Here is a 13,095-nt window from a genome sequence, read left to right as displayed (position 1 = left end):
AGAAAAATAGAAAAGAGACATACAGGCAGAGGGCAGAGCAAAATACTCGCTCACTTAGGGCATCTACTCCTCAACTTGGAGTTGTCGTTTTCCAGCAGCGTGGTTGACTCTCAACTGCTTCACATTTAGCAGAAAACCCCTTGTAAGCCAATGAGGCCGACAGAACTACATCACCTCTTAGCAGCAAAAAGAAAGCCTGAAGCAAGACTCATATAACTCATGAAGTTACAAGTCCTCTGAGTCCTATTGTCGCAAACTGGCTAAAGGAATATGACACGGATGGAGTCCAAAAGCTCAAGTAATGCTGTGGGGATTGCTTGTGCTTTCTTTGGCTGCATTTGTTTGTGACCGATCCTTGTCCGGCCTTCATTGCACAAACCCATCACTATGTAAAATCTGTCCTGTAGGTGCTGAGCCAGAGTAGCAATTTCTGCTGCAGTTTGTTTGCTGATAACACCTTTTTGATTCACATCCCTCATCCCCTTACTGTAGAAGAAATTCTTCAGATCAAGATTAACCCAGGAGCTGACAGTGAACATCTGAACAGTGCCTGATAGAGTCCCGAAGTCTATTTCAGGTAGCCGCCCTCCTGCCACCAGCCAGCATCTCTTCATCTCTCTGTTTGTTATTGTATGTTGTTTTTTTTTCCAATTTCCATTTTTAGCCAGCTGGTGTGCAGCAGACAAGCTGCACAAATTCATGTGACAATATGAATTCACACACACACACACACACACACACACACACACACACACACACACACACACACACACGCACACACACACACACTCCTGATATCTGTGCTCTCTCTCTCTCCCTCCCTCTAGCTCTCTCTCCTTCCCTCCCTCTCTCTTTCTCTCCCTCTCTCTCTCTCTCACCCTTTCTCTCTCTCAGCTCCTCGTGTCTCAGTGGTAATGGGGATGACAATGAGGTGCAAATACAGCTTTAGAGATTGATTGATGATTGATTTGTCGCACACACACACACAAAAACACACACACGCACACACTGAACACTGCACATTGCTTCTCTCTCCTCCTCTTCCTCATTGTCCCGCTGAGTCATTTCTAAACCCTGTTATTATGATTTTCTCACTCTGCAGTTTCTTTAAATCCTTTTTCTTCTGTCTTAGGGCTTTTCCGATTGTAAACCACTTTGACATCTCAGCAAATTCTGCCTTTCTCCTAATAGTCTCATCTTCCCTCTGCCTCATCATCTCAAGATTTCCATTTCTCCCGCATCTTCTGTCAATCTCCTCCTCAGTTTCCACAGAGGAAGAGGAACATTTTGCTTTCCTCTTCCTCTCACCTCACTGGACATCTTGTCACCTTTCTCCATCTCTCCTCTCTCTGCCCCTCTTCTTTGAACTTAAATCTCAATATACTGTATGCACCTAACATTTACTGTCTCTACCTGAACTAAGCTGAGTCACAGCTGCTTTTTTGGACAACACGACTGAGGCTTAAAATCAATACTCCATTTTCCTGTGATAAATTGCCAGTAACAACATTTTTCACACACATTTTCACCCTCGAGGGTGTGCCTGATCTAAAGTAAAAACAATTTGATGGAGAATGTGTCGGATTTTAACACAGTAAAAGCAAGAAACCATGCAGAAAATCTGTCTATCAGTAATACAGTCAAACCAGTATGAAGTGCAAAGCTTATTTAAAGGTAATATATATGTTTGTACATGAATACATCATTGTCACGTTAAAGTTGTTTTAGTTAATGCTGATTTTATGTCATCTACATCAGTGGTTTCTAACTTTAACATTTTTTAAATATTTTTTTTTACCTTTATTTATTCAGGGAAGGTTCACTGAGACATTCACATTCACAACCACAGTCTGATCTGCTGAAAGTTGGCGTTAGGGGTCTTGCTGAAGGGTACATCAGTGGTGGTAATGAGCGAGGGACAAGCACTGCTCTTTCACTTTCCCCACCCAGATTTTATCCTGTCAGTCTGGGGATTGAACCAACAACCTCCCGGTCACAAGCTCGCTTCTCTAACCTTTAGCCACCACTGCCCTTTTTGGCTCATGACCCTTTAAAGTGCAGTGACTCACGAGCCCTTGGCCTTGTCACAGGTTGCATATGTCTATGAGTTGCGAACAGTATTTGAATTACACCATGGCTTTCAGGGGCCCCTTTTTTGAGGGGTGGAGGGTGGAAGAGTATTGTAAGTGCTACGTGCAAAAATATACTATTGTTAGGCGTGTCTGATGACACAGAGAGGCGACAATGGCAGTTTCTAATGCCTCTTTCCAAACAGTTTCCAATGACGGCTTCTCACTGAGTAATATGGAATTACGGCGATCACTGGCCCCTCACTTAACGATCGGTCACATAACAGTTGAATTTAGCTGAGAAAATGTTACCGTGAGCCTGGTATAGGGCAATGTAAGATGCCGGTCCTTTCAGGGGCCGTTGCAGTTGAGATTAGCCCAACAATTGTTGACGATGGTTAAAACACCGTTCCCCTTAAAGGGGTGGTTCAGAATTTTGGACATAGGACCTAATTTCCAAGTTAGCCAGTGTGTTATTTATCAGTGGAGACAGTTTTCAACACTTTTCATCCAGTCTTCTTTCCAGTTGCAGAGTTCGCTGGTGCTAGGCTAGCGCAAGTCAACAGTATCTGCTAGCCTGCCACACACTAAAAGCAGTCTTACACACTCCACAGTACACCCGAGGCAAATAAATTATAACGCCAGACTATCAATGTAAATGTCTGTTGATAGAATAATGTTAGAATTAAAACTACCCTTGCATTGCATTGCAATAGTTATACTTTGTTCCCTGTAGTTGGTCGCATAGGCTACAGCAGCGGCGGAGTGATATTACCTAGGCTACTGAGAAAGCCGGTTTACATGACAATCTAGCAAGTTTATTTACCTGCCGCTGTGAGCTCCAAATAATTCCACTCTGCCAGGCTATAACTCACATAACGTTACCGGAACATGAAAGCACACGGGCTAGCAATTTGCATGTAAACTGTTCGAGCTTACATGACTTTTCTGTCAGCAATTACCTAAAGTTAGCGGTTAGCCCAGCCAGGTATCTACCAAGAGTGTAGCTATACTGTGGTTACATGCTGCCAGTCCGACATGCCGCCACTCCAACATGCTTCTATTCCGACATGCTGCTATTCCCTAACCCTAACCTCTAACCCTAACCCTGGAAAACAATGGAAGTGCTGCCACTCTGACAATTAGACATCAATATCGGAGTGGGGGTATGTCGGAATGGATGGCGGAACCCCTATACCGTTAGCTAACGTTGTCACTCTCCACAATGCATTGAACAGTAACGTTAGCTCCACTAACGTCAGTCTCAATCTATCAGTAGCAGCTAGGCTAACGTTATGAAAGGGGCTTGCTTTATTAGCTAGCGTAGCCTACCAAAAGTTATTACCTGTTCATCAGTAGCTGTTGGTGCATCTAGAAAGACGGATGTAACCGCATTCGTTGTCAGTGACTTGTGGTCCTTTAGATTGCAGGGTTTTCGAAGTCGTCTGGTCTAAAATGATCACTACACTACACTTGAGTAGAGTCTCAGCCTTGATGTCCAAGCCAGCAGCAAGAAGCCACAGTTGGTTCCTTTGTGGATCTCGCAATGGAAATTTGTGGAAAGTTTGTGGTGCCCATCTGTTTGATTTATTTTTACAATTTCTAAATGCACACTGAATCACCATGTTGCCTAGTCCTTAGTTTCCAATCCAATGCTTCAATACCAATGTACTAGGCTACTAATAGGTTTCCGACTGGAGTGCGCTTCTCTGTTTACTTTTTGGCGCAGTACAACTAACCGGAGCTAAGTAAAATGATTACTAAATTTATTTGTCTCGGGTGTACTGTCGAGCGTGTAAGACTGCTTTCATGGCATGAACACCTGTTTCCTGTTTTGTTTTTTGTGTTTTCCCCTTAACTTCTTCCAGTACACTAACTTTGTTTCCCCGCTTGAAAGCCCTGTGTTTTAGGAATCACCCATGCACCCCGACCTCCTACCTACGCGTATCTTTGTGATCTTATACAGCGGCAAGCAACGTGGTGCATACATTATCAAATATGTGGAATATTTTAAGTCTCATTGCTCTGGCTAACGCAAAACCCCTTTTCAACTCTTGCAAGATTGAAATAAGATTTGTTTGTACTGTTGCCTCACCATAAAGAGCTCCTACTCCTCAGCTCTGTGTAGATTTCCTGCAGGGGCTCTGGATTCCATGCAAGAAGTGAGGTGAAATGGAGACTCTGAATGGCTTGTAGGTGTGACCTGCTGTGATAGAGCTAAATAAGGCTTCCACACAGTCTGCTGCACTCAACTTAAAGTGCTCATATTATGCTTTTTGGCTTTTTCCCTTTCCTTTATTGTGTTATATATCTTTTTTGTGCACGTTATAGGTTTACAAAGTGAAAAAGCCCAAAGTCCACCCCAAAGGGACTTACCATCTCCAACAGAAAACACTGTTCACAAACTGCTCCAAACAGCTCTACTGTAGTCCAGCCTTTACTTCAGAGACGAACGTGGGTCACTTTGTAACACACGTTATAATGCTCGCCTAGCTGCTAGCATGGCACTCCCTCATACTCTGCTTCTGACTGGCTAGTAGTCCTTCACTAGCTACTGCACATGTGCGACTCCCAACAAAGATGTAACAGAAGTGAGATGTCTCACTCTGTAGCTAAAACAGAGAGCTCAACACACAGGGTGAAAAGAGGAGCTGCAGCAACGTGCAGGACAACAAAAATATGGTGTTTTTTGAAAATGAAACCGCATAAACCTATTCTGGTACAATCTCTAAATACAATTATCAACCTGAAAATGAGCACAATATGAGCACTTTAAAAAAGAAGCAAACAAGCATATACGTTTTAACATTTGTTAAATTTTCACGTGTCACTGCAGAGGGTGACAATGCACTTAAGCTTTAAATGTGCCATAATAATTAGCATAAGCAGAGAAGCACACCTCACGCCAGCAGTAGTATTATTGGTGTTCCTCAAAATTAAAATCACATAACATCTCACATCGTACTCCCTGTTACTTTGTGTTCCCTGTCTCCAAACATGTTAAGGAAGTAATTTCTCCACCAGTAACTGAAACTGAAATGAACCAGAAACTGAAGCTTGTTTGCAAGAATACTGCCGTCCTTTGGTTTTGTGCCTTTAAGTAATCAACCCTCCAGCATACAGAGGAAAATGCAGTGAACAGGCTTTTAGAAGCCCACAGTCATCCTGCCAGGTTACAAATTGTACAAATGTCTCAAATAATTTAATCTTCATTCATCTTATTCAGGTCTACATAACGGATATTCTTTTTTTGTCTTTGGTTTGAGCTGTGAGCCTCCAGTCAAGCGGATATGATTTAGAGGCCATTGGTGCAGATCGCTCTGAGGCCAGCCAACACGCCTGTAGCTCGGCTGGGGAAAAGAAAACACATTTCCTGCTGATGAAGCATGCAGTGAAGGACAAACCCTCCACAGCTAGCCTTTTATCTGTCAGCTCTCCCCTATGCAGCCACAGCAGGAGGATCAATCAAAAGATTTCCGATCGGAGTTAGTAATGATTTCTCACTCTTTAACTTCCCCCTTTCTCCTCTGCTCTTCCTCCATCTCAGTATGTCTTTACACTGATTTACATAATTTCCCCTTTTTCTTTCTGTATTGTTTTATATCTATCTTTCCTTATTTCTTTCTAGTTCCTCGGTCTTTGCCTTTATTCAACATTGTGTGTTTTCGTCAATCTGGCCTTCTCCGTCTCCCAGGTGTGTGTTATCTCCAGCCGGCCGTGTCCCGCCCACTCACAAGACACTCACTGCTGCTTATTACACTTTCTTTTGTCTTCGCAGAGTGCTGTGTGTCAGAGAGAGAGAGAGAGCACACTGAGATGGAATAGGAAATGGCCTCACAGCATCTCAAGGCTGATTTAATTTAGATTCGATGCACAATGCAGAGCTTTTTGGTTGTCGGAGAGAGGCTCAGGATGTCTGGTTGCCGATCACAGACGCTGTGCAGGAATACTACAAGTACTCTGATAGTAGAAGCTCCTGCTGCTGTGGGAGAGCTACCACCATCTGTCGCAGCACAACTTTGCAACATGTTTGTATCACTGAACATATTGAGCGAATTGCTTTGTAACACTCAGAAACAGTGCCAAAGAGCTCAGTGGCAAACAGTAAAGGGATTGTATTCATTTTTGACAACAATTACCTTTATTTCACCACAATGAACTTTTTGCAATGATTAGATAAAAAAAACTTAACTTTTATCTTAAAATAAGGTGTAATAAATCTCTATTATCCTATCCTAAATGCATGGAAACAATGAGTAGAGGTAAGACATGAAACTTCTTTAGCCAACAATCCTGTTCATTCAGACGGTTTTGTTGGTTACTCTTGCCACACCAACAGTACTGGAGCTGAACATTTCAGCAAGGCTGGCTGGTAAAATGAATGATAGCTATGATGGGAATAAGAAGGCTTGGTAGGAGAACATGGGTAAATGTTTGGACCTACTTATAAAGCCATCAAAATAAGAATGAGTGTCAGCAACATTGAGGATTCATGTTACTTTAAAGGTACCATATTATGCTCATTTTCAGGTTCATATTTGTTTTTGGGGTTTCTACTAGAACATGTTTACATGAACTAATGTTAAAAAAAACATAATTTTTCTCATATTGTCTGTCTGAATTAGCCTGGCTCCGCCCTCCTACGTACTTCCGCTCAATTTTCATTTTCCTTCAGTACTCCGTCTGGGTTTGCGGTATATTCCTGGGTTTTCTCCGGCCAAATATTTGGCGGTCCAATCAGCGAACACAGGGAGTGGCTGAGAACGATGGCGTTGAGGACATGCGCTAGAAAGATGCGAGCGAAGCCATTCGGTCCGTTGTGGCAACGCTGCTGAATATCCAGAAGTTAAAGCCCGAGGAAGAACAATCTTTGCTGAGTTTTGTTGGTGGCCATGATGTTGGATTGGATTGTGTCCTGACAATATATAAAAGGGCTTTCTCAGATCAAGAGCTACTAAAAGAAATGTAGGTGGGGAAGCAACATTTGGCTTCCTTCTTTTTATTAATAGATTTCACCTGAGCACTGCGTGGGCTTCTACATACTGTGGTCAATTTGTCTGACCCTACTACTAGTTTTGTTGCAGCTGTTCAGGTGGGAAAGGCTACAACTTCATAATTTTATAAGAACAAAGACCCGTGTGGGCATTCAGGTCTGCTGACCCTGAGCTGATACCACTGATCTACACGTAAGAAACAGAAGTGGTGCATTCAAAAGGCCAGAGGGAAAAGATTGCACGCTATTTCCGGGAAATATATAAATATACGTATGTATATATGTTGTATGCAAACACTGGACACTACGCCGGCATAAGTATCCCACAATGCAATGCGGTAGTAATGACAGTGTTCATAACAAACAAACAGACAAATAGAAAGCAACCAAGGCAACTCTGTAACGTCAATAACGCATTAATTTACATTTCTACATACAAAACTGTGATTTTGTCACCTATTGGTCTAGTTGCTTACCCTTTTTTAGTATCTGGCGATATCGCTAGAGCTGAGGTCGGCATGGTCTACCATGGTTACGCGTCTCCAACCGGCAAAGTTGGAAGTGACGTTGAATATTACAGCTTAGTGCGTCCGAAAAGATACACATTACTGTTTATTAACACAAAAGTATGTTGAATGATAGCATGCGGATTTCGGACGCAACCTAGGTCTAAATGTTACAGCTCAAAATAGCTGAATTCCATTTAGCTGCTTGATTGTGCTGACCATAGAAATAAAATGGTTAGAAAGGCCATTTCCATTCAAATCAACGTAGCAGAATGGTCAGAGCGGCAGCCATTTTTGTGTGTACCATTGTCATGGTGACGTATAAACTTCAGAATAAGCCGACTTCCGGCGAGTCGCGGAGGTAAAGTTTGACAATAACTGACGGACAAACGAGCAGTGGAATATTAACGTTACGAGGCAGAGAGCCAGCCGCTAAAATGAGTCAGATTAACTTCATGCTTCAGCCACACAAAGCACACTGCCATCGCCACGAGTGACAGCTTTATTCGTTTTCTGTGAACGATGTGGCGAGGGGGTAACGTGGAATTAGCAAGCCAATGTTAGCCAACTAACAAGTTGTTCACCGGCTGGCTGGTTCCGCCCTGCTGTCATGCTGCATAGGTTAGAGAGAATCAGAATGAGAGTGAGCTGACCAGCGGGTTGGGTCGAAGGTTAGCGGTCTGCTGACCCACTGCCGCTGGGTCTAACTGTCCCTCCTCACTCCCTGCAACTCCGACAACGTCTCCCGAGCTGCGTCTGGCGGCTCTCCTTCCAGCGAGCTACGACACGGTTTGCGGCCCCACTGACTTACCATGACAACTAACAACAATCGCCATTTTGTTGTGTACCCATCAAATAACCACGGCAAACAGTCCAATGGCCTTTCTATCCATTTTAATTCAATGGTGCTGACTGTCACACAGTAACATCTGTGTTTTCCTATAAAATGGGGGCTGGTACACGTGGTCCTCGAAGTCGGGGCCACCAGAAAGGCCCTCTTGAGAAATGTAAATGTCACTCTATGACTACGTTTACAAGCTGTCAATTTTCGGGTTACGGTCGGGTTAAGGTCACTATTCGGGTTTCTGAAACATTCGGAATAACCCGTTTACATGCGAGAGCGGAGAGAGTTACTCCTGTATACATGGAATTTGTAATCAATTGGCGATATCCCGACGTAAATGGCGACGCACGGTTAGCGTCTGGACGTAGCCTACGGAAAACCTTAAGACGCAATAACTTTTCGGTCACCTTCTTATAAATCTCACTATCTCGGTACTTTCTGCCGTCAACAAAAGACATTATATTCATGGTTTTCACCACACTAATAAAGAAATTGGTTTCCTCCTCGCTCCAAAATGTGTGGTGCTGTGCCGCGGCCTCGCCATGTTTACCTCTACTTCTTGTTTACTTCCAGTATACTGGCGCGCCAGGTTTTCTGCATTGACATATATATATATATATATATATATATATATATATATATATAACTATATTATTATAGTATATAATTATTATTATAACTATGTTTTCTGGCACATACAAGAAGTTCCTCTACTCAAAAGACCAAGATTCCTTGCGAATAGAACATGCGCAGAACACAAATCAATGTTCCTTGTGATGGGGATATGCCGATACGCGTTTACATGACCAACATTTTGGGTTAGAAAAGGGGTAACCCAGGTAGCATATTCGGGTTTTTAAAAACCGGAATATGAGCATATTTGGGTTTTTGCCGGTGTTTACATGGCCGTGCGCAACCGGGTTATTGCTAATATTCCGGTTTTGAACGGGTTATTGACTGCATGTAAACGTAGTCACAGACAGGTTCAAAGATCAGAGTGGGTCTGTTTTGTTTTTGTGTGTTTTACGTCTGTTTAAAATGTGAAATTAGGCTTAAATGGCTAAAACATCGTCTAAAAAAATAAAGGAATGTGTTATTATCACGAACATCTAAAAGAGATTTCAACACCAACATACAAAAAGCCACTAAAGCCGTCACGTGATTTAATGATGAACATGTTATTCATAGAGCAATCTCTCAACGTCTCAACTCAGTCGTCCTGCTCTCACGTGGTACATCGCATCATTTATCAGCATAGTGGCAGGAGAGCCACTGCTGCGGGCAAACCCTGTTCTTAATGTATTAGTATGTATATATCATTTATTTAACTGCGATGTTGGTCAGGTGACTCTTGTGTAAAGACCCCAGAGCGGCTGTGTGTGTGTGTGTGTGTGTGTGTGTGTGTGTGTGTGTGTGTGTGTGTGTGTGTGTGTGTGCGTGTGTGTGTGTGTGTGTGCGTGTGTGTGTGTGTGTGTGTAGGCACTTTGGAGGTTAGATTTATAGTTCACTACATGGTTCATTCCGGGGCCATCTAGCCAAGGCTATTCTCTCTCCTTTGATGGTATTGAAAAGCTGCAAAAGGCATGTACAGTACTAGCAGATTTTTCTTACCTCGCACGGCAGCTGGATCCTCGCGTTATCACGAGATCACGTGAGAATCCTTAGGTATTATGATATTTCTGACACACACTGTAGTTCTTTTGTTTTTTGTTTTGTTTTATTCAATTTTCCAGAATATTATACATTTTGAAAACTGAGCAGAATAGTCAGTACAGTGCAACATAAAGAAAAGTGCAGAAGAGACAATGAAAGACATAAATCAAAAAGGAAATATAGAAAAAAAATATTAATTCTTTCATTTCTGTATGGGGTCAGAATAAATGAAAGGTCTGGTAAGCACTCGTGAAAATAAAGAGCATTGTTAGATCGAAGCAATTTTTTAGGAATCTACGAAAAGAGATCATTCTTTCAGAAACGTTTTGAAACGTTGGATAACTTTAAGGAATCTGCATTTGTGTATTAAAGTGGTTGGCAAGTATTATCAAATTATTAAACAAAAATTCAAAATGACACACGCTGTAGTCAAGCCTCTGAAAATACTACAACAACACACACACATGCATGTGAGCCCCGTCTCTAGGGGACTGAGACTCGGACTCAAGTCGCACTTAAGTCGCACAAACAGCTGACTTCACACTTGACTTGCGACTTGACCCAAAAGGCTTCAGACTTGACTCGGACTCGAGCTTCGAGACTCGTCAACAACCTGTTTTCATGCAATTATTGCTTTTTAAATCTAAATGTATTCATGTATTTCTATTTTCTTTTATTGGTGCATATACGTTGGGGAAACGTATGACGAGCTGCATGTCCCCTGCCCTTTACCATAATGTGCAACGTAACGCATGCGCTATGCCTTATGTGCGTATACTCACATATAAAAAAAATGCATTGACGATAGCGACACCAAGTCCTCCCAGGGTTGTGCCTTTTGTCATTAGTTTTCGTAAACAGTGGCAGTAAGCAAACAGCTACTTGCAAGGTGTGTGGCACCAAGATAAATGATGCCGGATCAACAACGTCGAACGTCATCAGGCGTCTCAAAACGCACCCAGATAGGTCAGTCACTTGCTAATGTGAAAGAGACGTTCAATTTAGCATATATGGTCACAGGTAACAAGCTAACCATCGCAAAGTGTTGTGCTAATGCTGGGAACAGGCACATTGTATCTTTATAGTTGTATCCATATGATGTGACAGACTTAGATTAATATTTCACCAGGCCCGAGGGGTAGAAGGATGTGTTAAAGCTGCAGTAGGTAAGATTGTGAAGATCCAGGACTTTGCCAACAAATTTGAACATCGACAACTTCTCAGTCCCTCCCCCCTTTCTGCTGCAGCCCAAACCGTCTCCTAAGCCCCTCCCACACAAGGGAGTTTGACAGAACTGCCGGCATGTCAGACAACATGTTCAATAACTAAACACTAACACAACGTTAACTTTACTCACCAACAGTAAAACGATGCTAACTAGCAGGCTAGCGTCAGCCATTTCCTCACCAACGTAGCTTTGTGGACTTTTGACTACTAATAACCAAGCGAAAGATAAATCATTCATCGTAATTATGTTACCTGTCGAGAGGAAATGTGGCTAAGTCTGCATCGTTCTTCAGATCTTTAAAATCCTGCAGCCACGCCACCTCTGAAAAGCCGCTCCAATATTCACCGGAGTTTTGGGAAACCTTTCTGCAGCTCTTGCCCGGGGAGGGGGGAGGGGAGAACCCTATATATGCGTGTGCCTGAGCAGTGATTGACAGGCAGATAGACCCCACCCCTGTGGCCCTGATTGGAGAAAATCAACCGGGAGCGGTGGAATTTTGCCAATGGCACTACAGGCTGTAGGTGGTGCCAGAGGAGCTGTTTTTTATAAATTTTACATAATTCATGTAGTTCTACTGGAACATAGGGTCAGTTTCAGCAAATATGACAGAAAGTTAGTTTTATAAGACTTACCTACTGCATCTTTAAGTAGACCCCATAAAGTGATACTGTACTGTATGGATGGTAGCTACAGGACATGGCTTTGAATTCATAAGATTTATCAATACAGTTTTAGGGACAGATCAGATGGCCAGAGACTTGAGACTTGACTTGGACTCGTTGCAAAAGACTTGAGACTTGACTTGAACTTGTCCTTTAAAGACTTGAGACTTGACTTGAACTTGTCCTTTAAAGACTTGAGACTCGACTTGGACTTCCAAAAAATGACTTGTGAACATCTCTGCTTCCGGCATGCCTCTGTGTAACATTAGACAGCCAATCACCAGCATCCTTAGATCTTGGTACAAGCATGCTGCATGCTTACTGGCTCACTGACGCAGATGAGATTTACTCCTTAGGTAATGAAATTTGGTAATAAATGACGATGCCTTTTTCGATACTTAATAGGCTAATATGGAGACAATTCAGTCGGTGCCTAAAAGTCGAAGTTCGGTACCCAGCCCTGTTCTTTATACAGCTTTTTTTTTATTTGTCTTTTTGTTTAATGGCTGAAAATGAATGAATGAAAGGGCCCAATCAGTGCGTGCTTTCCTTCTCCTCTTGTACTTCTATCAACATTAGTGTAATGTTCATATGAACTTCTCCTAACTTAGAACGTGAAAATAGTTGAAATGTTGAATTTAACTCTGTATATTGAGGGTGTATTAAATGCATATTTCAATAGATACAGATGTTGTGCCAGGTATATTATCTCAGATTATATCAGGCTTTTATAGATTTGCCACACAAAATGGTAAACGAGACATAGAGCTTATTTGGTGCTAGAAAATGTAACAAAAAAGTGGGCTGTGAACCAACTGTAAAGCAAAATGACTGCAAGCTGATTATAAATTTGAGGCGAAGAAGAAGTGAGCAAAGAAAGGAGCGTCTGGTGGCTGAAGGAGGTGGAGAGGGTGCACACTGTGGCGTCTCGAACTGCGACTCCACTGAGAGAGATTTAGCCCAGCGTGTCTATATAGAGACAGACTGATTGACTGACTGCATTTGCTGCCTGCTTGGTCAGCAGGCCTCGGCAGTCAGAGGCTGAAACGTGGCACGCTGGCTAAGTAATTGGCTCTGCTCAATACTTTGATAAATGCCTCCTTCTCTGCTCTCTCTCTCTCCTGCTGATGCCCTCATGCA

The sequence above is a fragment of the Perca fluviatilis genome, chromosome 2 (assembly GCF_010015445.1).
Source record: "Perca fluviatilis chromosome 2, GENO_Pfluv_1.0, whole genome shotgun sequence".
In the NCBI taxonomy this organism is placed as follows: domain Eukaryota; kingdom Metazoa; phylum Chordata; class Actinopteri; order Perciformes; family Percidae; genus Perca; species Perca fluviatilis.
The sequence above is the reverse complement of the archived record's forward strand: the minus strand, read 5'-3'. Positions refer to the sequence as shown.